The sequence below is a fragment of the Phocoena phocoena genome, chromosome 17, assembly GCF_963924675.1.
Source record: "Phocoena phocoena chromosome 17, mPhoPho1.1, whole genome shotgun sequence".
In the NCBI taxonomy this organism is placed as follows: Eukaryota; Metazoa; Chordata; class Mammalia; order Artiodactyla; family Phocoenidae; genus Phocoena; species Phocoena phocoena.
Genome location: NC_089235.1, coordinates 56940315 through 56967253, shown reverse-complemented (window position 1 = coordinate 56967253; position 26939 = coordinate 56940315). Strand labels below are relative to the sequence as shown.

General features: G+C 35.2%; 1 pseudogene; it reads left to right on the top strand.

Moving 5' to 3' along the window:
* The first annotated feature begins 10237 nt into the window (after positions 1-10237).
* On the top strand, positions 10238-10336 carry LOC136137393 (U6 spliceosomal RNA; annotated as a pseudogene).
* Positions 10337-26939: the final 16603 nt, after the last annotated feature.

Genomic DNA, 26939 nt, shown 5'->3' with positions numbered 1-26939 from the left:
ATCTAAAAAGAATATATTCTAAAAAAAAATAAGACATGGAGAAGCCACACAATGCAGTGAAATAAGAATAAGAAAAATCACAACATATGCAAAGTAAATTGAAAGGGCCAATGAGTGCTCTGTGAAGCTCATGCAAATAATTTGAAGCATTAGATATAACATAAAGTACAATTTTTAAAATGTCCTTATGTGACAGGAAACCTAAACAGTTAAATATATTGGAAGAAACTGGTAAAACTGTCAGAGTAGTACCATTAATAAAACTAATTAACATTTACTGAATGCCAAACATTTCAAGCTCTGATTAAAGAGGTTTACATAGCTTATTAAATTTGCTTCTAGGGCTTCCCTGGTGGCGCAGTGGTTGAGAGCCCGCCTGCCGATGCAGGGGACACGGGTTCGTGCCCCGGTCCGGGAAGATCCCACATGCCACGGAGCGGCTGGGCTCGTGAGCCATGGCCGCTGAGCCTGCGCGTCCAGAGCCTGTGCTCTGCAACGGGAGAGGCCACAACAGTGAGAGGCCCGCGTAAAGAAAAAAAAAAAAAATTTGCTTCTAATAGGATTTCTATGAGGAAGTTACATGATTTTTTCAAGTTGTAATGAACAATATACAGTGTAAGTTTTTAAGATTAGAAAAAAATACTTTGTCATTTATTTTGTAAATTAGTTGATCTAGCATTAGTACCAAATTAGTGAAAGATGGAATGAAGGTGAAAATTGCCAATTAATTTAACTGAAAAAAGTCCATGCAAAAAACTGAAAGTACTAGCTTATTAAATTCAGTGTGTACATATCCGTATACTGCATGTAAATGAGGTTTCTCTTTGGGTTACAATCTTATCTCAAGGCCTGACTGAGGAAGGATCTTTTTGAAGATCACTTGGTATTGGCAGAATTTATTTCCTTTGGAATTTTGGACTAAAAGCATCAGTTTTTCTCTGGCTATCCAATAGAGGTCACATTCAGTTCATTGTTATATGGGCCTATACATAGAGTATTGCACATATCAATTTGTTTTATCAAAGCAGGCAAGGGACAGGGTCTTCTAACATGGTAGAAATTACAACCTTATGAAGCATAATCATCGAAATGCTATTCCATCACCTATGAAATATTCTCTTGGTTAGAAGAAAGCTGTAGGTCCCACCCATACTAAAGGAGAGGGAATTACAAAAGAATGTAAATACCAGAAGATGGGGGGGGGGCATCTTATCACTTCCCATCCTTTGAAAAACAATATATAAGCAATGTTTATGGGTTAAAATACTAAATATTTAAAAGCATCAATTCTCTCAAAAAACACCAATATTTTGGACTTAATACCAACTAGAATAACCTTTTACATTTTTCTTGGAAACTGACAAAACTATTCTAAAGTTGTCTGAAAATTAAGCATGTAAAAGGAATCAGGACATGGTCAGGATAAAGGCAAATAATAGAGTAATAAATGACCTGCCAGCTACTAAAATATTTATTATTATTGACAAAAAATAAGTTTGTCACTAGAGAAAAACTGGAGTCTGTAAACAGTCCCAAATATGTACTGGGTTTTACTACATGATTAAGAGGACACTTTAATACCAACATAAATTCTAAGTGGCTAAAAAATCTATAGTGAAAATATGATAGGGAAGTATAAGCTATTAGAAGAAAGTCTTGTTAAATAATTTTATAAATTTGAAGTATAGAAGACCTTTCTATGCTTGACCTAAAACCAGAAGATCATAAAGTAAAAAGCTGACAAATGAGATTCTATAAAATTTTATAAATTTATAAAAATTATTTTATAAAAATTTTAATAAAAATACCAATAACAAAAAAGAAATCTAGTAAACTAGGGAAGTATTTGCAAAACATGTATTAAATGAGGTACTTGTTTCCTCAAATAACAACGGTTTTATATTAAAAAAAGAAAAACAGGAAACAAACAACTTGACAGAGAGCAAAATTGTTAAACGTTTGTTTGAAAAGATTCTAAAACTCAAACATAATTTAAGGCATGCAAACTAACCAAGCACTAAAAAAAACCCAGCTGAATTTGAAAAAAAACATTAAAATAAGCTGACATCCACTATATGTAAAGCAATCCAAAAGTAAAAACCTTACCTTATTCAAAATATACAATTTACAATTCCTAACTTGTAATTAGATGATTTTTCCACAGTGCCATACTTGTCACTGTGTAGGGTCCTGAAAGTACCCAGGGAGCCATAAACAGATGGGAAAGCCTATGCTTGGCAGCCAGATGGAATCAATAAAAGGCAGGTTCCCTGAATCCTTAAACTGGGATAATCTGATAGGAAGAAGTTAACAAGATTTATGAAAGGAAAAGCTTGCCTAACACCACTTAAGTATTTGAATTGATATATAATGTTGTAATGGATCAAAATAATGAATAAAAATTTGTAGATTTTTAAAAGAATTGTGAAAGGTATATATTAAGCATATGTTTTTATTTTCTGTAATTTTCACGCTCTGACATCTGGGGCCTAGCTGACACTGGAGGAAATGCCTCTTGCAGGATCAGCTACTTCTTAGATCAAAAGACTTGCCTGTGATTGTGACTTTCATATGCAAATCAACCTTTCCAGAACCTGCACCCCAAGCACCAACTCTACTATGTGGTGTTAGGCATTTTTCTATGTGCTAGTCCATTATAAATTATTTTAAATTAGTACAATTTTTGCAAAGTAATCTGAAATATAATTAGGCCATATTTACCATTATTTCTAATCAGGGAAAATCAGTTTTCTAATAAACATGTCAAAACTACAGTGTGAAAAGAATGTTAAGAACTGTCTATTAATATAAAAAGAAATAAAACAAAACAAACAAAAAAACCCAATTTAAAAATGGGCAGAAGAAGGACTTCCCTGGTGGCGCAGTGGTTAAGAATCCTCCTGCCCATGCAGGGGACACGGGTTTGATCCCTGGTCCAGGAAGATCCCACATGCCACGGAACAACTAAGCCCATGTGCCACAACTACTGAGCCTATGCTCTAGAGCCTGAGAGCCACAACTACTGAAGCCCGCGAGCCTAGAGCCTATGCTCCACAAGAGAAGCCACTGCAGTGAGAAGCCCACACACCACAACGTACAGTAGCCCCCACTTGCCGCAACTAGAGAAAGCCCGTGCACAGCGATGAAGACCCAATACAGCCAAGAATAAATAAATAAATTTATTTAGAAAAAAAATGAGAAGAACTGAATAGTTATCTTTCCAAAGAGGAAACGCAGAGGCCAACAGGCTCGTGAGAAGATGCTCAGCACCATTAATCATTAGGGAAACGCAAATCAAAACCATAATGAGCTATCACCTCATACCTGTCAGAATGGTCATCATCAAAAAGAACACAAATAACACATGTTGGTGAGGATGTGGAGAAAAGGGAACCCTTGTACAGTGTTGGTGGGAATGTAAACTGGTGTAGCCACTGTGGAAAACAGTATGGAGGTTTCTCAAAACACTAAAAATAGAATGACTATATGACCCAGCAATTCCACTCACAGGGTATACATCTGAAAAAAACAAACACACTAATTTGAAAAGAGACATGTACCCCAATGTTCATAGCAGCATTATTTGCAATTGCCAAGATATGAAAGCAACCTAAGTGCTCGTCAATAGATGAATGGATAAAGAAGATGTATATACACACACCCACACACACACACAATGGAATACTACTCAGCCATAAAAAAGATTGAAATTTTGCCATTTGCAGCAACATGGATGGACTTGGAGGGAGTTATGCTAAGTGAAATAAGTCAGACAGAGAAAGACAAACACTGTATGTCACTTATATGTGGAATCTAAAAAATACAACAAACTAAATATAACAATAAAGAAGCAGACTCACAGATGTAGAGAGCAAACTAGTGGCTACCAATGAGGATGGGGGGAGGGGGAATGCGAGCACAAACTATTGGGTGTAAGATAGGCACAAGGATATATTGTACAACATGGGGAATATAACCAATATTTTGTAATAACTGCAAATGAAAAGTAAACTTTAAAAATTATATAAAAATTAAAAAGAAAAAACATCAGCAGAACTGCCCATAAAAATGTGATACTTTAAAATTTATAGGTTAAATATTGTTAGTGACCAGAGTCACTATAGGAAGAACACAAGAATCTACACAAACTGAATTATATTTCTAATAATACCAAGCTAAAGCAAAACCAGTTTTTGATGATGCTATTTTTTTTCATACTTTTAAAAATACTATGGCTTAAGAATGAAGACTACCATAGACTTGGAGGTAAAATCAACACCAAAGTATTAAAGTTCAATTGAACTTCAATACTTCAAAATATGCTTATCCTGTTTGGGGGATGGTAAAGCGACATGTCATAATTCACCAGTAACTAATCTTATTTCTACAACTATACAATATAGAACAAAAAGTTTATGTGATTCTAGCAGTGTTTTCATCTTGTAAATGAATCTGTGAATGAGCTTCTGCCTTATGCCTCTTCTAATGGCACTGTTGTTAGATTTTTGTTAACTGTTTTTGATCCAGAAGCATGTGGGTTTTATGTAAATTGTACTAGAAAATCCTATGAGATTTATATCTTATGAGATGTAATATATTATAGTAACTTTCCCTGGTGGAAGATGGGGAAATTTAACGTATAGGTTTCCAAGTAATACAGTAACTTGAAAAACTTAGGTTTACTTACGGTTGCCAAGATTCACAGTGTAATGACTAAGAGAGTAAAAATAATGAGCAAACTTGGGATTGGTCCCCGAAACACTTTAAACTCCAAATTCCACGTGACTACTTTAGAAATTCTGCTATCAATAGTACATATAGGAAAAGATTGAAAGGAAGCTTAACTTGGGTTACATCTCTCTTTAGTCTACATTTGAAGTTAATGGAAGTGGTTTCAATAAAACACTCCCTAACCCAGAGAAAGAGAGAATGAAGACAAATTTGAGGACATGAATGAAGGCACAAGTTTTCAGTGGTCGTTTTCTGAGCTCTGACAACCACACTCTACCTAAATATGCCCCTTCTGTTATTTTATTTCTTCTTGTATTTAAATTTAAAATAGTTTATTATCATCGTCTTCATCACCCTATCATCATCATCATCACATACATCAGTCATTTGGAAACTATCCTATTGAAGCACATTTTAGTTTAGACAGAATATCCTTCTTTACTTTCTTATATCTGGAGACCAAGAATTAAACACTCAGTGAACATTTGATGATATGTTATGTCCCTCATTCCCACCATGCCGAAAAGAGGAAATCCTTGAAAGTCTAAACATTCATATTCAACTTAAACTTGGCATTACAAAACCACAAGACAACTTCATGTATCACCTTGGAGTGTCTCAAGTCTACTTCACCAACTTTACACTGACTTAGTTTTATGTGAAATGCCAGAAAAGGGTAGGTGACTGCATTTTAAGTATCTGGAGTGACTCTTCTACCAGCTTTAAATTAGTGGCTATTGCTAACCCACAGAGTTCATAACACACACACAGTCCACTTGGTGGGCAGACTAATAAGGATGTCCCCAGGGTTGGCATTATCAACGGCTCCTATTGAGTTCAATTCTGTGGGATTCTCAAAATAATGTGCTATTTAAATAGATTTGTCTCTGTGTGTTTCCACCCAGGATCTTTCTTAGAAGTAACTTCACTTTAAGTTTTACGTTAAAATGCCAATTATAATCTCAATTAGCTAATCAAAATGGGAATGAAGCTCATGCAAAATCAATTACTTAAAGAATGACATTACAGATGCTATACTGAAGATTCAAGGAAATGCTATAAATTTGGAAAATTTAGCCTGGTAATTCCAAATCTAGAATTTTAACTTAATAAAATCTTTATTTTACTGATAAATCCCCAAATGATGATTTTAACCAATGATTAATTTCTATATACCACATTTATATAATATTATTTTCATAAGCTGCTATAAACTTTAATAGACCAATACTAATAACAGTATCACTATAGAACCATCTATAAAATTCAGCATGTGACTCCATGAGCTTAATTTTCTGCATGTTTTAACAGGCACTGGTGTCATTTAAATAACAATCTACCAAAATCTCATAAAAATGTAGCACTGGAAAATGCAGCCAAATCAAAACACAAAATGAAAATATCCGATAATTCCTGATAGTATTATTTGATAATTTAGCAACTGGTAGTATGATTTCAACTATGGCTTAAAGAATGAAAATGCTGATTTTGGAGGTCAGGGAAAAATATATTTACTGTATGCATTAATAAGTATTTGTTCTCTATTGATAGTGTTTTTAAAAATAAATATTACCTTGTTAAAGATTTTTTTAATGTCACCCAAAGAAGCAGAAAGGGTATTATAAAACCACAGAGGTAATTTGACACTACCAATTTTAAGGACAAGCTTAGGATAGGAAAGGAATATAAAAATATTCTAGGGCTTCCCTGGTGGCGCAGTGGTTGAGAGTCCGCCTGCCGATGCAGGGGACGCGGGTTCGTGCCCCGGTCTGGGAAGATCCCACGTGCCGCGGAGCGGCTGGGCCCGTGAGCCATGGCCGTTGAGCCTGCGTGTCCGGAGCCTGTGCTCCGCAACGGGAGAGGCCACAGCAGTGAGAGGCCCGCGTACCGCAAAAAAAAAAAAAAAAAAAAATATATTCTAAATGATTTTTCACTGCTCTCCAATTCTAAGATATATATTAAAAAGCAGTCTACTGCCTTATTAAAAATATATCTTGGATATCTCACTCTTTTGAAGAGAGCAACTAATTGAGTAGCCACAAAATTAAGTGGAGGAGTTTATGGATTATTTTAAGGGGAGTCCAGAACAGGGATCTATGAGCTTTTTTAAGAATGAGCTTCACATTTTATAATGCCTAACAATAGACTTCAAGTTTAATGCCTTACCAAATCAATTGTACTTTGAGTAAAATATCCCAAGAACATTTGGAAGAATAAAGAGTAATGGAAAGATTATTGAACTTGGAATCAAGAGAGCTGGATTCACTCCAAATTTGGCATGAAAGCTATTTAAAGCTCGCCACAGTTTTGATAGTTATTAATAAAATATTTGAATCTAAAGAAAAGTAGAGATCTTTTTAAAGAGTTTTTGGAACTAATTTTAGACTTGGAGAATAGTTTAAAAATTCTACAGAGTTTTCATATATCCTTCCTTCTCCTTTCTCTAATACTTCCATTTGACATAGCTACAGTGTTAATGTCAGAACCAGAAAATGAACACTGGTACAATACTATGAACTAAACTAAAAGCTTTATTCAAATTTCACCAGTTTTTGCACTAACATTCTCCTTTTGCTCCAATATCAAATCCAGGATCCCACATTGCATTTAGTTATTATTTCTCTTTTTAGTTTCTTTTAGACTGTTCAGACTTTGTCTTTCATGACCTTGACACTTTCAAAGAATATTGATAAATTATTGTATCGAATGTCAGTCAGTGTGGTTGAGTGTGAGACTTCCTCATTACTATGTATTTTTGTCAAGAGTATCACAGGGCTGATGTTGAGTTCTTAAAGCATCACTTCACAAGGTTCATATTGCTGTTATGTGTTATTACTGGTGATGTCATCCCTATTTGTTTCACTCTAAAGCTATTGTCTTTCTTTTTTGGTTAATATCTATTTTAAGAGTTGTATTTTTATATTTACGGATCCACTGTTATTTTGGCTTTATGGGTAAGAATCAAATTCTATCATATTTTTTTTTTTGCTCAAACTGGTCATAGCTACTTCAATTTGGCACCTGTGTTTTCAACAAGCCTGCATCTTTTTTTGTGAATGTATTTTCTGGCATTGATGGAAGGATAAACCAGAAACTAAAGGGTTTAGTTTCCTATCAGAGGTGGATAGGAATGGAATGGAAAAAAGCAGGTATTGGTAATATAATAGCCAAGATTAGGAGGAAGTGACATTTCTCATTATCTTTTGTATTCGAACCATAGCCATATTTCACATGCCATTAACATACCCCAAAAATAAATGAACAATTAAAATCAACCTGGATGTGGGAAAACTAAAAATAAAATACCAACAATAAACCTAACTGTTACCATGCTGTTCAGTACAACAGAAAAAGCAATTTTAAGTAACTTCAGGAAACAGTACCTTGACTGAATACTGAATAAATATGTTTCAAGCAGAAGCATGGAAATATGGGTAGGAATTCTTAAATTGCTTTGTAAGTACACTGTAGGTTAATCAAACAAGTATATCATAGCAAATAAGAACCAGGTTTCTCACTGTTGGAGAAATAATTCACAAATAAAGGAAGGAGGCAGGCTACATTTAACTCTGTGATGTTGGATTTGGATTCGACTTAACTAGTACAAAGTTATATATACATACACACATATATATGTATATATATATATATATACACATATGTATATATATTTTATATATATGAACTTATGACTCATAAAATGCATTGTGTGTATACAGTTGACCCTTGAACAACATGAGTTTGAAATGCATGGGTCCACTTAAATGCAGATTTCTTTCAGTAAATATTATGGTACTACATGATCTATCATTGGTTGAATACACGGATGTGGAATTGCTGATACAGAGGAGCTGAGTGCAGAGAGCCAACTGTAAGCTATACGTGGATTTTTGACTGCGTTGAGGGTTAGCCCCCCCAACCCATGTGCTGAAAGATCAACTGTGGGGATATATATTTATATCCACACACAAATAATTAGATATAGACATGTTTATGTATGTGGGTTATTAAACGTACTTATATTCCCTAACACTATACACTGAGAAGACCTAGAAGCAATAGCACCCACGTGGTACAGAGCACACCTAGAGCCCAGATGTTGGATTCTAAATGCCATTCTCCATTTAGATACATTTAGAATGTACCAAGACTCCCTGTGATTTCTAGGTTGTAGCAGGAGAAATACTTAAAGGTATTTTAATAATGTAGCTCAAACATATTGCTTTATTCACCAGTGTAAAAACATCTGTACATCAAGCAAATGCTTTTCTACTAATTTTAAAGAAATTTAGGAAAACATCTCCTCAATATCAGCGGTTTAGAGCAGAGGTTTTCTAATCACAGTAAAGGAACTTGATGTTGATGGCAAGTCAAAACCAGCTAAGGAGCTCTCAGCTCTGTAAGTCAAACAGTCCAAGACTGCTCTGTAATGTGTTTAATTTATGCTTATATTTGCTCGTATAATAATTGACATATTTCCCCATCTTACCCCTCTAATAGAGCAATAATAAGCTTCTATCTTTGATTAGGACTCCCCAATACATTGCTTAATATATATTTATTCATTGCAGACATATTTATGAAATATTAATAACCAATATCCAGATTCTAAAAACTAATAATAGTGACATAAATGTGATACAAACCACTCTTCAGAGGTAGAATCCAGAAGTAGATATATGAAAAATACACAGATATAACACAAGGTATGATTTATTAGTGTTGTAAAACAGCACAAAAACTGTGTTCGGGGAAACAGATATAAGTTGATAAATAATTGATGCTTTCAGAGAAATGTGTCATTTGAAGAGGACCGTGAAAGATAAGCTTGAAAAAGGGTATGAGGATGCTAGGCTAAGGAAATCTAATGTGTCAAGACATTGTAAAAAAGATGAATGTTTCAGTGTGTCTTGAATTCAGTGCAATCAGTTAGTTATTGCCATATAAAGGCAGCAAAATTCTTAAAGTTCATTGTGTTAAAACCACTGCCATTTATTCAGAATAGATTTAGGCTAGGAAAAGATAGGAATAATGATTTCTGCCCCCAAAGTTTATATCTTTCTCCTGGGCTCAGTAGTCAACATGGACATGATTTTCTCATGGTTGTGAAAGGGACGTGAGAGCAACTCTCAGCTTTTGTCACATCTGCCAACATCCAATTATTCAAAGCAAGTTATATGACCAAGTCCAGCATCAAAGAGTAGCAAATATTACTTAACCCATGTAAGTAGTAGGCAGAGTGAGTATTTACAAAACTAATATAGTGCAAAAACCACATCATTACTAGTTTTCTTTCAATAATATCCTCCGTGCATTCTACTGAAATTCTTATGGCTTTCTCTTATCTGAATATGTTTCTGAATTAAAGAACACTTATTAAATTATATTTTTGTACCAGTTATCACAGTCCACTACCTTGATTTCTAATACTTTAGCTGCTCATAGAGCAGATGTTTGTAATAATGTAAGTTTACCTTATCTGCAGTAACTCAAGACAGTATATCAAGTGCTCACTTGCACAGCACATATGCTAAAATTAGAATACAGATTAGCATGGTCCCTGAACAAGGATGACATGCAAATTCATGAAGCTTTCTTTTGTTTGTAACAAGTAGTAAATAAACTATAGAATAATAAATATATAGAGTAACATTATACTACAGTCAAATATGATAAATGTTGCTTCAATGGCAACCATGTTACAATATACAAGTGTATCAAAGTAGCATGTTATATACCAATTTACAAAATGTAACATGTTAAATATGTCAAAATTTTTTTAAAAATTTTTTAAAAAAACATTTCATTGTTTTTTCTTTATTTTGAAATGTTTTCTTTATTTTTCTTTCTTTTGAAATGTTTTTCTTTATTTTGAAATGTAAAACTGAAACTGAACAATGACCAGTGGGAGAAACTTATTTAAATGATTCATTTTACCTAGAAAATACCATGATAGCTGAATATGGTTCTAAACAACATTTTCCACTCAGTTCTTAGAGAGAACTGTAACTTCAATTAAAAATACACCTGGGGCTTCCCTGGTGGCGCAGTGGTTGAGAGTCTGCCTGCGGATGCAGGGGACACGAGTTCGTGTCCCAGTCCGGGAGGATCCCACATGCCGTGGAGCGGCTAGGCTAGGCCCATGAGCCATGGCAGCTGAGCCTGCGTGTCCGGAGCCTGTGCTCCGCAACGGGAGAGGCCACAATAGTGAGAGGCCCGCGTAACGTTAAAAAAAAAAAAAAAAAAAAAAAAAGAATGCTTTTTGATATAATAGGAAGCACTTAGGCAAAATAATATAGTCCAATCTTAGCATATCTAATAGCTTGAAACACAAGGTGCATCTTCTAAGAAGTCTATATCCCAAAGTCAGTGTCTATATGCAGGATTTCAAACTTATGTCTAGTTATTGATGTTCAGAGAATCATATTCCACTGATAGAAACTTCTAGCTTTCCTAATATGTTTCCATGGAACATAATTCCATGCATACTCTCAGGTACTTTCCAGGGAGAATATCGGTAGGTTTAAAAATGTGGTATGTTAAGATATATTGCACTGATGTGCAGGTTCATCTTTCTGTTAGGTTGCCATTATTTGCTCAGGGGAGACTTCAAACGCTAACATAAGGTGCTTTGAACTTGTAAGATCTGTAAGGTTGAGATTTCTCACACAAATCATAAGAAAAATAAGGTATCTGGCTCCAAATATATGTAAATGATGGAAATCATCAATCTCTCTAAAAGATATATTATGTTTTCTAATAATAACTCCAGAATGTGTTTTGTTTGTTTGTTTGTTTGTTTTGCGGTACGCGGGCCTCTCACTGTTGTGGCCTCTCCTGTTGCGGAGCACAGGCTCCAGACGTGCAGGCTAACGGCCGTGTCTAACGGGCCCAGCCGCTCCGTGGCATGTGGGATCCTCCTGGACCGGGGCACGAACCCATGTACCCTGCATCGACAGGCGGACTCTCAACCACTGTGTCACCAGGGAAGGCCAGAATGTGTTTGTAAAGTTGATTTTTTTATATTGCTTCTAATGCAAGATTTTTAAACATACCAATGCTAATCTTTTTTTTTGAATTTGTGAATTTTATTTTATTTTTTTATACAGCAGGTTCTTATTAGTTATCCATTTTATACCTATTAGTGTATATATGTCAATCTCAATCTCCCAATTCATCACACCACCACCACCCTCCACCACTCTCCCAGCTTGATGTCCATACGTTTGTTCTCTACATCTGTGTCTCTATTTCTGCCCTGCAAACTGGTTCATCGATATCATTTTTCTAGGTTCCACATATATGCATTCATATACAATATTTGTTTTTCTCCTTCTGACTTACTTCACTCTGTATGACAGCCTCTAGATACATCCACGTCTCTACAAATGACCCAATTTCGTTCCTTTTCATGGCTGAGTAATATTCCATTGTATATATGTACCACATCTTCTTTATCCATTCGTCTGTTGATGGGCATTTAGGTTGCTTCCATGACTGGCTATTGTAAACAGAGCTGTAATGATCACTGTGGTATATGACTCTTTTTGAATTATGGTTTTCTCAGGGTATATGCCCAGTAATGGAATTGCTAGGTCATATAGTAGTTCTATTTTTAGTTTTTTAGGGAACCTCCATACAGTTCTCCATAATGCCTGTATCAGTTTACATTCCAACCAACAGTGCAAGACGGTTCCCTTTTCTCCACACCCTCTCCAGCATTTGTTGTTTGTAGATTTTCTGATGATGCCCATTCTAACTGGTGTGAGGTGATACCTCATTGTAGTTTTGATTTGCATTTCTCTAATAATTAGCGATGTTGAGCAGCTTTTCATGTGCTTCGTGGCCATCTGTATGTCTTCTTTGAGAAATGTCTATTTAGGTCCTCTGCCCATTTTTGGATTGCATTGTTTGCTTTTTAAATACTGAGCTGCATGAGCTGTTTATATATTTTGGAGATTAATCCTTTGTCCATTGATGCATTTGCCAATATTTTCACCCATTCTGAGGGTTGTCTTTTCATCTTGTTTGCAGTTTCCTTTGCTTTGCAAAAGCTTTTAAGTTTCATTAGGTCCCATTTGTTTATTTTTGTTCTTATTTCCATTGCTCTAGGAGGTGGATCAAAAAAGATCTTGCTGTGATTTATGTCAAAGGGTGTGCTTCCTATGTTTTCCTCTAAAAGTTTATAGTGTCCAGTCTTACATTTAGGTCTCTAATCCAATTTGAGTTTTTTTGTGTGTGTGGTGTTAGGGAGTATTCTAATCTCATTCTTTACATGTAGTTGTCCAGTTTTCCCAGCACGACTTATTGAAGAGACTTCCTTTTCTCCATTGTATATCCTTGCCTCCTTTGTCATAGATTAGTTGACCATAGGTGCATGGGTTTATCTCTGGGCTTTCTATCCTGTTCCATTGATCTATATTTCTGTTTTTGTGCCAGGACCATATTGTCTTCATTACTGTAGCTTTGTAGTATAGTCTGAAGTCAGGGAGTCTGATTCCTCCAGTTCCATTTTTTTCCCTCAAAGATGCTTTGGCTATTGGGGGTCTTTTGTGTCTCCATACAAATTTTAAGATTTTTTTGTTCTGGTTCCATAAAAATGGCCATTGGTAATTTGATAGGGGTTGCATTGAATCTGTAGATTGATTTGGGTAGTATAGTCATTTTCACAATGTTGATTCTTCCAATCCAAGAACATGGTATAACTCTCCATCTGTTGGTATCATCTTGAATTTTTTTCATCAGTGTCTTATAGTTTTCTGCATACCAGTCTTTTGTCTCTCTAGGTAGGTTTATCCCTAGGTATTTTATTCTTCTTGTTTCAGTAGTAAAGGGGAGTGTTTCCTTAATCTCTCTTTCAGAATTTTCATCATTAGTGTATAGGAATGCAAGAGATTTCTGTACATTTTTTATCCTGCAACTTTACAAAATTCATTGAATAGCTCCAGTAGTTTTCTGGTGACATCTTAAGGATTTTCTATATACACTATCATGTCATCTGCAGACAGAGACAGATTTACTTCTTTTCCAATTTGGATTCCTTTTTCTTCTCTGATTGTTGTGACTAGGACTTCCAATACTATGTTGAGTAATGTTGGCGGGAGTAGACATCCTTGTCTTCTTCCTGATCTTAGAAGAAATGCTTCCACTTTTTAACCATTGAGAATAATGTTTGCTGTGGGTTTGTCGTATATGTTCTTTACTATGTTGAGGTAGGTTCCTTCTATCCCCACTTTCTGGAGAGTTTTTATGATAAATTGGTGTTGAATATTGTCAAAAGCTTTTTCTGCATCTATTGAGATGATCATATGGTTTTTATTCTTCAATTTATTAATATGGTGTATCACATTGATTGATTTGCATATATTGAAGAAAACTTGCATCCCTGTGGTAAATCCCACTTAATCATGGTGTATGATCCTTTTAATGTGTTGGTAAATTCTGTCTGCTAGTATTTTGTTGAGGATTTTTGCATCTATATTCATCAGTGATATTGGTCTATAATTTGCTTTTTTTGTAGTATCTTTGTCTGGTTTTGGTATCAGGGTGATGGTGGCCTTATAGAATGAGTTTGGGAGTGTTCCTTCCTCTGCAATTTTTGGAAAATTTTGAGAAGGATGGGTGTTAGCTCTTCTCTAAATGCTTGACAGAATTCACCTGTGAAGCCATCTGGTCCTGGACTTTTGTTTGTTGGAAGATTTCTTTTTTTTTTTTTTTTTTTTTTGCAGCACATGGGCCTCTCACCATTGTGGCCTCTCCTGTTGTGGAGCACAGGCTCCGGACACGCAGGCCCAGCAGCCATGGCTCACGGGCCCACCCACTCCATGGCATGTGGGATCCTCCTGGAACGGGGCACAAACCCATGTCCCCTGCATCAGCAGGCAGACTCTCAATCACTGCACCACTAGGGAAGCCCCTGTTGGAAGATATTTTTTTTTTCTTTTTCCTGCGGTATGTGGGCCTCTCACTGTTGTGGCCTCTCCTGTTGTGGAGCATAGGCTCCAGACATGCAGGCTCAGTGGCCATGGCTCATGGGCTTAGCTGCTTCGTGGCATGTGGGATCTTCCCAGACCGGGGCATGAACCCGTGTCCCCTGCATCGGCAGGCACACTCTCAACCACTGTACCACCAAGTAAGGCCCCTGTTGGAAGATTTTTAATCACAGCTTCAATTTCATTACTTGTAATTGTTCTGTTCATATTTTCTATTTCTTCCTGGTTCAGTCTTGGAAGGTTATACCTTTCTAAGAACTTGTCCATTTCTTTCAGTTTGTTCATTTTATTGGCATAGAGTTGCTTGGAGTAGTTCTTAGGATGCTTTGTATTTCTGTGGTGACTTTTGTAACTTCTCCTTTTTCATTTCTAATTTTATTGATTTGAATCCTCTCCCTCTTTTTCTTGATGAGTCTGGCTAATGGTTTATGAATTTTGTTTATCTTCTCAAAGAACCAGCTTTTAGTTTTATTGATCTTTGTATTGTTTTTTTGTTTCTATTTCATTTATTTCTGCTCTGATCTTTATGATTTCTTTCCTTCTACTAACTTTGGGTTTTGTTTGTTCTTCTTTCTCTAGTTCCTTTAGGTGTACGGTTAGATTGCTTGAGATTTTTCTTGTTTCTTGAGGTAGGCTTGTACTGCTATAAACTTCCCTCTTAGAACTGCTTTTGCTGCATCCCATAGGTTTTGGATCTACGTGTTTTCATTGTAATTTGTCTCTAGGTATTTTTTAATTTCCTTTTTGATTTCTTCAGTGATCTCTTGGTTATTTAGTAACGTATTGTTTAGCCTCCATGTGTTCGTGTTTCATACTTTTATTCCCTGTAATTGATTTCTAATCTCAGAGCATTATAGTCAGAAAAGATGCTTGATATGATTTCAATTTTCTTAAATTTACTGAGGCTTGATTTGTGACCCAAGATGTAATCTATCATGTAGAATTTTCCGTGTGCACTTGAGAAGAAAGTGTAATCTGCTGTTTTGGGATGGAATGTCCTGTAAATATCAGTTAAATCTATCTGGTCTATTGTGTCTTTTAACGCTTGTGTTTTGTTATTAGTTTTCTGTTTGGATGATATGTCCCTTGGCATAACTAGGGTGTTGAAGTCCCCCACTATTATTGTGTTACTGTTGATTTCCTCTTTTATAGCTGTTACCAGTTGCCTTATGTATTGAGCTGTTCCTATGTTGGGTGCATATATATTTATAATTGTTATATCTTTTTCTTGGATTGACCTCTTGATCAGTATGTAGTGTCCTTCCTTGTCTCTTGTAACATTCTTTGTTTTAAAGTCTATTTTACCTGATATGAGTATTGTTACTCCAGCTTTCTTTTGATTTCCATTTGCATGGAATATCTTTTTCCATCCCGTCACTTTCAGTCTGTATGTGTCCATAGGTCTGAACTGGGTCTCTTGTGGACAGCATATAGATGGGTCTTGTTTTTGTGTCCATTCAGCAAGCCTGTGTCTTTTTGTTGGAGCATTTAATCCATTCACATTTATGGTAATTATCGATATGTATGTTCCTATTACCATTTTCTTCATTGTTATGGTCCTTTACTTCTCTTGTGTTTCCCACTTAGAGAAATTCCTTTAGCATTTATTGTAGAACTGGTTTGGTGGTGCTGAATTCTCTTAGCTTTTGCTTGTCTGTAAAGCTTTTGATTTCTCCATAAATTTGAATGAGATCCTTGCTGGGTAGAGTACTCATGGTCATAGGTTCTTCCCTTTCATCACTTTAAATATATCATGGCACTTTCTTCTGGCTTGTAGAGTTTCTGCTGAGAAATCACCTGTTAACTTTATGGGAGTCCCCTTGTATGTTATTTGTTATTTTTCCCTTGTTGCTTTCAGTAATTTTTCTTTAATTTTTGCCAGTTTGATTACTATGTGTCTCAGCATATTTCTCCTTGGGTTTATCCTGTATGGGACTCTCTGTGCTTCCTGGACTTGGGTGGCTATTTCCTTTCCCATGTTAGGCAAGTTTTTGACTATAATTTCTTCAAATATTTTCTCGGGTCCCTTCTCTCTCTCTTCTCCTTCTGGGACCCCTATAATGTGAATGTTATTGCGTTTAATGTTGTCCCAGAGGTCTCTTAGGTTGTCTTCATTTCTTTTCATTCTTTTGTCTTTATTCTGTTCCGCAGCAGTGAATTCCACCATTCTGTCTTCCAGGTCACTTCTCCGTTCTTCTGCCTCAGTTATTCTGCTATTGATTCTTTCTAGTGTAGTTTTCATTTCAGTTATTGTATTGTTCATCTGTTTGTTTGTTCTTTAATTCTTCTAGGTCTTTGTTAAACATTTCTTGCGTCTTCTTGATCTTTGCCTCCATTCTTTTTCTGAAGTCCCGGATCATCTTCACTATCATTATTCTGAATTCTTTTTCTGGAAGGTTGCCTATCTCCACTTCATTTAGTTGTTTTTCAGTGGTTTTATCTTGTTCCTTCATTTTGCACTAAGTCCTCTGCCTTTTCATTTTGTCTGTCTTTCTGTGAATGTGGTTTTCATTCCACAGGCTGCAAGATTATAGTTGTTCTTTCTTCTGCTGTCTGCCCTCTGGTGGATGAGGCTATCTAAGAGGCTTCTCTAAAGTTGATTTTTTAGTCCACACATTTTTATGTGTATGGCCAATAAAAGAGTGTGTAACTTACTATATTAAAGCAAGCAAGATACTTGCTTTATATATATTGCAACTGGTAAAAAATATATATGTACATATATATGTATGTATATATATTGCAACATATATGTATATATATTGCAAAAACTGGTAAAAATCTGAGAACTTTGAAAGTACACAAATAATTTTACATTTGTATGTATGATATTTTGACTCAATACATATTAAATCCATAGTAGATATATGTCAGTAATAGGTGTTGTGAATGTGAGCATTTATCTTTCATCTGTATTTCAGTGGTGTTGGAAGTCTCTCATTTGGTATGAGATTATACTATATTGATTTCAAAAGAAAGATTTTGTGAATGTTGTTGTGCAAAATTATATAAGAATCGCCTTAAAATAGGAGTCTCCTTTAATATATATTTTGCCCTGAAAAATGAAACATGAAACATGAAAAATGAATGTTTCACGAATTTTCAATTTACATGCAAATTTCATCAACTTTCCTATTATAATCATGCCTCATTCTGTAAAGCCAGTAGCCCAGAATAGATTATCTATGACAGTGTATCTGTGAACTTCTATGAATTCACAAAAGGTTTTTTAAATGATTGCTGACCCCTGGATATTACAGACACACTTTAGAGTGTAAGAAGTAAAATGTGGTACACAACACACTGATTGTTTCTTGTTGAAAATATACTATTTTTACTCCCTGAATTTAAGTATTAAAAAATCGTACCTTGAGTAAATGGCCAGCATACAAGGCAAAACATTAGATTCTGAGCCATTATTTTATTAATAAAAGCTCTTATTTCTAGTGTGTCCAGGCTACGCAAAAGACATATATTAACCTTGTTACCTAAACACTGTGATTATTTTCCTTACCATCAAAACCATGTTTTCCTCGGCACCCCCATGCACTCATGTTAGCTTGAATATCCTTGCCCTGATTCCTGATAGTCAATAAACATGAATTCTGTGTAACTTCTACAGTATTGATTTTAAGCATAAGAGCTTTTGTTGACAATTATTTAAAAAAACTAACTAAAACATTAACTCTTATGAGTATGGAATTTATTGCATTTCACCCAAAACAGTCTCTCTTATGAGGTTTTTTTTCCTTCCTTGTGAATTCTAACTTTTAAAAGAACATCTGGGTTTTCTCCTCAACCTTCATCTCAAATTCTCTTCAAAGCTTTGAGGATGAATAAATGCTGTCATGGTTACTTAGATCCTGAAGTGGTGAACAGCAGGGGGGAGAGCAGACCTGACTTCCTCTTCATGGTTATAACCACATGACAAACACAACTGTATTTCCCGTAGTGTGCAAGGGAAATCAAAGAAATATTTCTTCTTCATACCTTTATGTCCCACAGAGATGGAAATCCAAATTTAATGTCACTTCTGTTTATGAAATACCTTTGTTGTGTGTGAGTCAATAGTTCCATGGTTAATAGCACTCCCATTCAGTGGGCTCTGGCTTCTCATGTGTGTCCCAGCTAAGGGTCCTTTAAGTACAAAGAACCTAAGAACTTTCTCTCTTTACATAATTTAGGCCTAATTTATACCAGCATCGCACCTGGACTTTGAGGTTTCTGTTGCAGGAAGATGAAGCAATCTCTTTTTTGTGTGTGTCATTATGGGAAAAGCCATATCCGTGTATCTCCCCAATCTTCTTCCCCATTCTGCCTCTTCACAGTCGTTTTTTTTTTTTGTCGTTGTTGTTAAGGCAAAATAAAGGGATTAATATATTAAGCCATATTAGTCATGAATGCACTAAAAATTGTTTTTTAAATTCATTTAGCAAGTAATTTATTCAATTCAAATCTATCTTGAACTAATAATGGTAAGCACTTAATCTAATTTCTGGAATTACATCAGTGAGAAAGACAAACCTAGTCCTTGCTCTCATGGAGCTTATGTCTACTGAAAGAGATAAGACACACCAGTTTAATCAACAAACAAAATACAGGGGCTTCCCTGGCGTTGCAGTGGTTGAGAGTCTGCCTGCCAATGCAGGGGACACGGGTTCGAGCCCTGGTCTGGGAGGATCCCACATGCCGTGGAGCAACTGGGCCCGTGAGCCACAACTACTAAGCCTGCGCGTCTGGAGCCAGTGCTCCGCAGCAAGAGAGGCCACGATAGTGAGAGGCCCGTGCACCACTATGAAGAGTGGCTCCCGCTTGCCGCAAGTAGAGAAAGCCCTCACACAGAAACAACGACCCAACACAGCCAAAAATAAATAAATTAATTTTTAAAAAACAGTTAAAATTATATAATTGAATATTGTAGAGGAAACAAGATGGATGAGAAGGATATGGTCAATGAGAAAGGCAAAGGGATTAGATTACAGAGAGAAGAACAAATATATTAAAATTCCTCGATGTGTGACAGAACTTGGCAAATTTTTGGGATAGAAAGAGGGCTACTTGATGGAAGGTGGAATTACTTCCCGAATTAGACAAAGCCTCTATAATGTACTTATAGGTTACTTTTAACTTAGATGAGTATATATATCTAAAACAGATCTCTGTAGACAAAATACACAGTCACCCCTTCCCCATCTGTGGGGAGGACTGGCTCCAGGACTCTCCGCGGATATCAAAATCCTCCCATGCTCCAATCCCTTACATAAAATGGTCTAATACAGTTGCCCCTCTGTATCCATGGATCCACCTGTTGTTCACTGAATCCGTGGTGGCAGGAAGCCATGATTATGGAGGGTCAATGGTAATTGGTTCTTTGTTAATTCAATCTGACAAATTGTAAATTTTAATTATATTTGCACCACTCACATTTATAGTGATTATTAATACATTGATATCTCTTATGTTTGCCAATATTTCTGCCTTTTATGGTGTAAATTGAGCATTTTAAATGGTCCCTTTTTATGTTCTTTCTTAGCATACCAATTATTATTAAATTTTTACTACATGCCCTAGAGTTCACTGTATAACTACTGTAAATCAACCTACAAATAACACTGTCACTTCACCTGAATTTCAGGAACCTAAGAATAAAATATCCCCAATTCCTCTTGCCCATGTATTGTGGCATTGCTGTCATTCATTTCACTTGAACAAATGTTATTGCAATCCAATGCGTTTTTACAATTATTACTTTAACAAGACAGTTATCTTTTAAATCAGTTAAGAAAATAAAGGATTCTATTTTACCTTGATTTATTCCTTCTCTGGCCTTCTTTCTTTCTTTATATAGATCCAAGTATCTAACCTATAACATGTTCTTCTGCATGCAATATATAAGCTCTTTACTTCACAGAACTGAAATCTTACTTTCATATTTTTAATTAATGAGACTGTGAAAAAATATAAAAGGTATCATGAAATTATTGACTTGCTTAATGCTACACATTATAAATATTTGATATGAAGGCACAAGAACACCATAATCAATATCATTTCATATAAGAGTATTCAATAAACACTGACTTATATTTTAAATTTTTATTAAGTGCTGTAGCTGTTATAATTTCTGAGCTTTTAAATTCATCAACAAACCCGTATTTGCCACATCCTCTTGCCCTTAGTACCTGTGTGTTATTCCCTTACCTGTAACTTCCTTTCATCATATTTACCACTTGCCACAAAATGAATATAACTCAAGAGTAATGCCAAATTGACAGAGGGGTGTTCACCAAAGCTATTCATCTACTTTTTAAACTAATTTGCACCTCAATTTAATAAGTCCTTAAATAAGCCTCTATCATCTGCAACATAGCACCTTCTCGAATTTTAGATAATGCGGTATATATTTTTATTACACTTTGACCTGCAGGCACACTTCCAGCACAGAAAGAAGAGAACCTCTGATGTAGGTCTGGTACTTTAATCACTTTGGCAAAATCAGAAACTACTTGGAACAGCACACTGACCAATTTGCTACTAAGTAAGCAGTTAGTGCTCATGGAAAATAAAAATATGCTTTGTTATATTATGTTTACAGATTTTTTTTGGCCTTCAGAAGGTTTGTTTCCTCTCAAACTTTATTTTAATATAAACAAAGAGAGACTCAGAAAATAAACATTAGCAAAACAATAAAAAAAAAAAAAATCCCTTTATAGGAAACCTCTTGTCCTGAAACAAAGAACCACATCAAACCCAGCAAAAGGCCAAACTCCACCTTTCTGTTTGCTATAGTGATTCCATCTGCAAAAGGCAGATATTTGGGGATTTTGAGGCGATGGTGAGGAAAAGAGATTTAAGAGGCCAGGTCTTCTCAACAAATTGACCAAATGCTGTATTCAGACATGAAAAATTGTATTAAATTCTTACTAGAAAAACCACAGTATACTTAATAGAGAGAATTGAGACAATCAAGTAAGATTATAGATATATTTAATAAGAGTAACATAATCCATAATTATTAACTGGGAAACATTATGAATGAAATCAAAAAGAACAGCCAAAAATGATTGTAGGCATGATTGTAGGCTGTCTGGGTTTAAAAGTCTCAAGTGCCCATGATTCTATCACATACATTTTATGTGAAAATAACCTTTTCTGAACCTTTCATATATCTTTCAGAATGCCAGAGGAAAAACTACTTTAATTACACACTTTTGCTATTATTTAAAAAATAGCACTTTTCATTTTTATTTTCCTCGTTATCCCTCAATATCATGGAATTCTCACCATTCATCTTAATCTCGTAAATTATAATTCATATGCTTGAAAAACAGGAAATTGAAGGCTAATTGATGAGATCAGTCCTTTCTAGTTCCTATGGGTTTATTTCATAAATATAAAATATTTAATTGGTCGTAAGCCTAGAGGGTTTTAATTTAGAATTTATAAAGGAAAAGGAAAGAAAAATAGATATTCCTTAGGATTGAATAATTAAATTTCTGGGTAAAACTTAGTAGGAATAAGGGTTCTAAATTCCTTAATTCACAGTTGAAGACACCAAGACCTAAAGAAGGGAAGTTATGGATTAATAACTCAAATCCCCATGTGCTGACTCCCAATTCAGTGCTCCTATTGTCATAAAACTGTGGTGCATTTTTTACCCTCTTTGGCCATTCTTTTCTCCTTTCTGCCTTTAATTATGTCCTTCAGCTGAGGTACAAGACATTGAACACAATACATTGACCACTATTTTCCCTGTTTATTTTGCATGGGTGTATCTGAAATAAGTTTACCTGAAAATTATGAACCGTAACATTTTGTCCACATCATAAAATGGAAATTGCTAAAGTTTTCCAATTTTTTTTCCAAAATCCTATACTCTCCAATACAAGAATATGATTTACCTCATTGAACCAGCAGCTTTTCATAATAAGTTGCTCTTCTTCTCTCTTCATTCTGCTAAGATTTCTCAGAATTCCCTAAATCTGTGTATTGGAACACTCTACACAGGCTAGAGTATACTTATGAAGGGCAGCAGGGATGGAGATCTTGGAAGGCACTGAATTGTTCTGAAATTAAATTAGCCAATCTCTTGGAAATTGAGTCCATAATATACTAAAGAAAAATGCATTTGAAATGTCACTGCCCTCCAATAAACACTCACTGTGCCAAATTCTAGCTTGGTGCTGATTTTTAACAGGCAATCATAAACCTTTTGAAAATAGGGTTTGCATTTAAAATGCTTACATTTAATTATTTAAAAAACTCAGGTGTCTGAATAGAGAGAAGATACATATTTCCTTTTGTTTTTCCAAGAGTAGGAAACCAGTGATTGTTTTCGTATGATACAATAACTTTGACTCATTTTCTTTAAAAGATGTTATTAAATACAAAAAAAGAAAATAAATGTATTAAGAGTGCACTTATATGCATTAAATTTCAACAGCAATAATTGCTGGAACTGGGTCTTTTTACTTAGCTTCTGGGCTACTTGTTATCCACACGCAGAAACTCCAAATGTCTTTTCACTCCTTTCTTCTTCTTATGCCTTTTAAAAAGAAATGTGGCTAGCTAGATTTGTGTGTACCATCCAAAAAGCTTCCTATGTCTAATTGGTTTCCACAGACAGAGTGGCAAAAGTTTTATACAGCAGAATTGCTCATAGATAGCAACACAATGCAATGAACTATTTTTAGATCCCCTCCTCTATTCTGTTATAGCATAGTCTATAACATAGTCTATAATAGCAAAGTCTCACAAAGTGAGATGTCCATTACTGTGAATTTCAAATTGCACACTGCTGCAGTCTCTATATCCTAAAGTACTATGTAACCTATCCTAGGTAATCATTTATATTTTCCCATTCCTTTTTGTTTTTAAATCTGGCCTGTTACCAAGAGAGCAAAGCACAATTGAAGCATGACTACGTGTTTTACTGATCAAGCTGTTGCTTGAAGTTCCCTGAACCATCCAGCTATAAATCCATAGCTTAAAAAATCTGGCATATAAACAACAGATCACTGTCCAATGGAACAGAGATTGTTACTGCAGAGGAGGAAAGAGGTTGAAAGGTTGGGAGAAAGCATTTGATTCAGCAAAGGAATTGAACCTGAGAATAGCTAAGGGACCCTAGGCTTGCTGCATATTTGAATACTATATTAAGCATACTGTAAGAGTAACTGCAGTGAGTAAGAACTACAATCTTCATTTCTTCTTTATCATTCATTGGCAGAAATTCTGTTTGGGCTGACAGGGCCAATAAAGTAGACACAAGAAATCATTTACTAGTGAGATATGAAATCAAAAGCATAGTGACGTAATAAATAGCTAAAATATGGGCATTTTTAGCTGTAAACACATTATTAACTCTGACACATATATAATATTTTATAATTTGGGAGAATTTATTGTTATATTCCTCAAGAGTTTCAATATGCTGGGATGATTATGGGATAACATAATTGCTATGAGAAAATAGAATATAATATTTTTAACAAGTTCAGAAGAGTATATAGCAAATAAAGATTGGAGAATACAAACTGGGTTTCACTGTTTCCCATTTATGTTTCCAATGAGTTTTACAAAACCCTGTTTTCTTCTTTAATTTCTTTTTGTGAGACTTCAGGACTTCGCGTGCACATGTGAGTGTCACTTTCATGTGCGTGCTTGCTGAGGCTTTGCAAATGTGCACAAGGATGAAACGGGATTGACTGACAGGAAGTGTAAAGAGAAAAGAGATTAAATATTGAGGGAGTATAGAATAGTTTATAACTGGTGAGATTTGGGCAGGGAAGGAAAACAGAATTCATAGAATACAAGCTTTACACAAACACTTAACATTTAAGCCCCGACTTAAGAATCTGTGGTTGAAAGGTGGGGCAAGATCCAAACATGCTGAACGTTTTTCAATGTACTTAACAGTCTCATTCAATAAAATAGTGTTTAACGAATAACTGCTGTTTCCAACCCTGAGAAATTCTTAGTTTGGAGAATGCGTGGCTCCTACTGCAACCCTAGAACTTTGCAAATAATTATCTTCACTCACTGACATTGAAGTAAATGTTCCAATCTCGACTAAATGTTCTAATCACTACCGTTGTCTCTAGGCTCTGGCCAACTTTATAATTTCTAGTAGCAGGTGCCCCCCATCCCCCCAGCACTTTTAGTGCTTTCCTGACTGCCAGCCCCTAAAAACTATACTCTCCCAGGAAACCTGTCTTGGCATAAGGAGTATATAGGTTCCTTTTTCTCTTTCTAGTAAATGCTGAAATATAAAACAACTATGTCCTTTAATTTAGTTTAAGTATAAACTTCCAATTCCTTTCCGTGCCACCTAATTTCCAGAAGAATTCCTGGGTTACACTCCCTAACACACTGGCATTGTATTGCATACACTTGGCTTCTACAGGAAACATCTAGTTTTGAAAGGGACATCACACATTGTTGCAAGACTAAACTCAGCAGTTTTTACAACATGCCCTGACATTGAAGTTGTAACCATGTCAGGTAATCTTTTACTCTCTTGTAATATTATAATTAATATTAATGTTATATAAATGCTATTGAGGATATTTTCTACTATTATGTTTATTCCTAATCTAGGCTGTTCATCAAAGTTAACAGAGTAGTACATTTTAAAATATGGGTTTTGTATGAATAAGTGATCTGAAAGATAGAATAATGGAAATCAATCAATCAGGGCAGCAGACAGAAAGGCAAGTAAGAAAAAAAAAATGAAAGCAATATATGAGACCTGTGGGATAACATAAAGCATCCCAACTGACACATAATAGGGATCCCAGAAGGAGAAGAAAGAGAAAAGGGTATCAAAAAGATATTTGAAAAAATTATGGATGAAAATTTACCAAACCTAAAAATGGAAACAAATATCCGGGTACAGGATTCACAGAGGGCCCCAAACTAGATGAACCGAAAGAGACCTATACCTAGACATATTGTAATTAAAATGCCAAAAGTTAAAGAGAGGATTCTAAAAGCAGCAAGAGAAAAACAAGGTGTTAATTACAAGGGAAACTCCATAAGGCTATCAGCTGATTCTCTACACAAATAGAGATTGCAAGCCAGCAGGGAGAGGCAAGATATATTCAAAGTCCTGAAAGGGAAAAACCTGAAACTTAGGATACTCCACCCAGCAAGATTATCATTTAGAATAGAAGCAGAGAGAAACAATTTCGCAGACAAGCAAAAATTAAAAGAATACAGCACCACAACTGAAAAGTAAATGACTTAAATAAGCCAGTATGCAGTTAAAAAAAAAAAATCAAAAATGTTTTTGTGAAAGTGATGATAACCACAATAAACAGCAAAAGGATAAACTTGAAGGTGTAAAAGGGGACATCAAAAATTATAAAATGTGAGGGAGGAGAGCAAGAAAATGTAGATTGTTTTTAAAAAATGTGTTTGACGATTTGTATGGAAACACAAAAGACCCCGAATACCCAAAACAATCTAGTGAATGAAAAATGGAGCTGGAGGAATCAGGCTCCCTGACTTCAGACTATACTACAAAGCTACAGTAATCAAGACAGTATGGTACTGGCACAAAAACAGAAATATAGATGAATGGAACAGGATAGAAAGCCCAGAGATAAACCCAAGCACATATGGTCACCTTATCTTTGATAAAGAAGGCAAGAATATACAGTGGAGAAAAGACAGCTTCTTCAATAAGTGGTGCTGGGAAAACTGGACAGCTACATGTAAAAGTATGAAATTAGAACACTCCCTAACACCATACACAAAAATAAATTCAAAATGGATTAAAGACCTAAATGTAAGGTCAGACACTATCAAACTCTTAGAGGAAAACATAGGCAGAACACTCTATGACATAAATCACAGCAAGATCCTTTTTGACCCACCTCCTACAGAAATGGAAATCAAAACAAAAATAAACAAATGGGACCTAATGAAACTTAAAAGTTCTTGCACAGCAAAGGAAACCATAAACAAGAACAAAAGACAACCCTCAGAATGCAAGAAAATATTTGCAAATGAAGCAACTGACAAAGGATTAATCTCCAAAATTTACAAGCAGCTCATGCAGCTCAATAACAAAAAACAACCCAACCCAATCCAAAAAAGGACAGAAGACCTAAATAGACATTTCTCCAAAGAAGATATACAGATTGCCAAAAAACACATGAAAGAATGCTCAACATCATTAATCATTAGAGAAATGCAAATCAAAACCGCAAT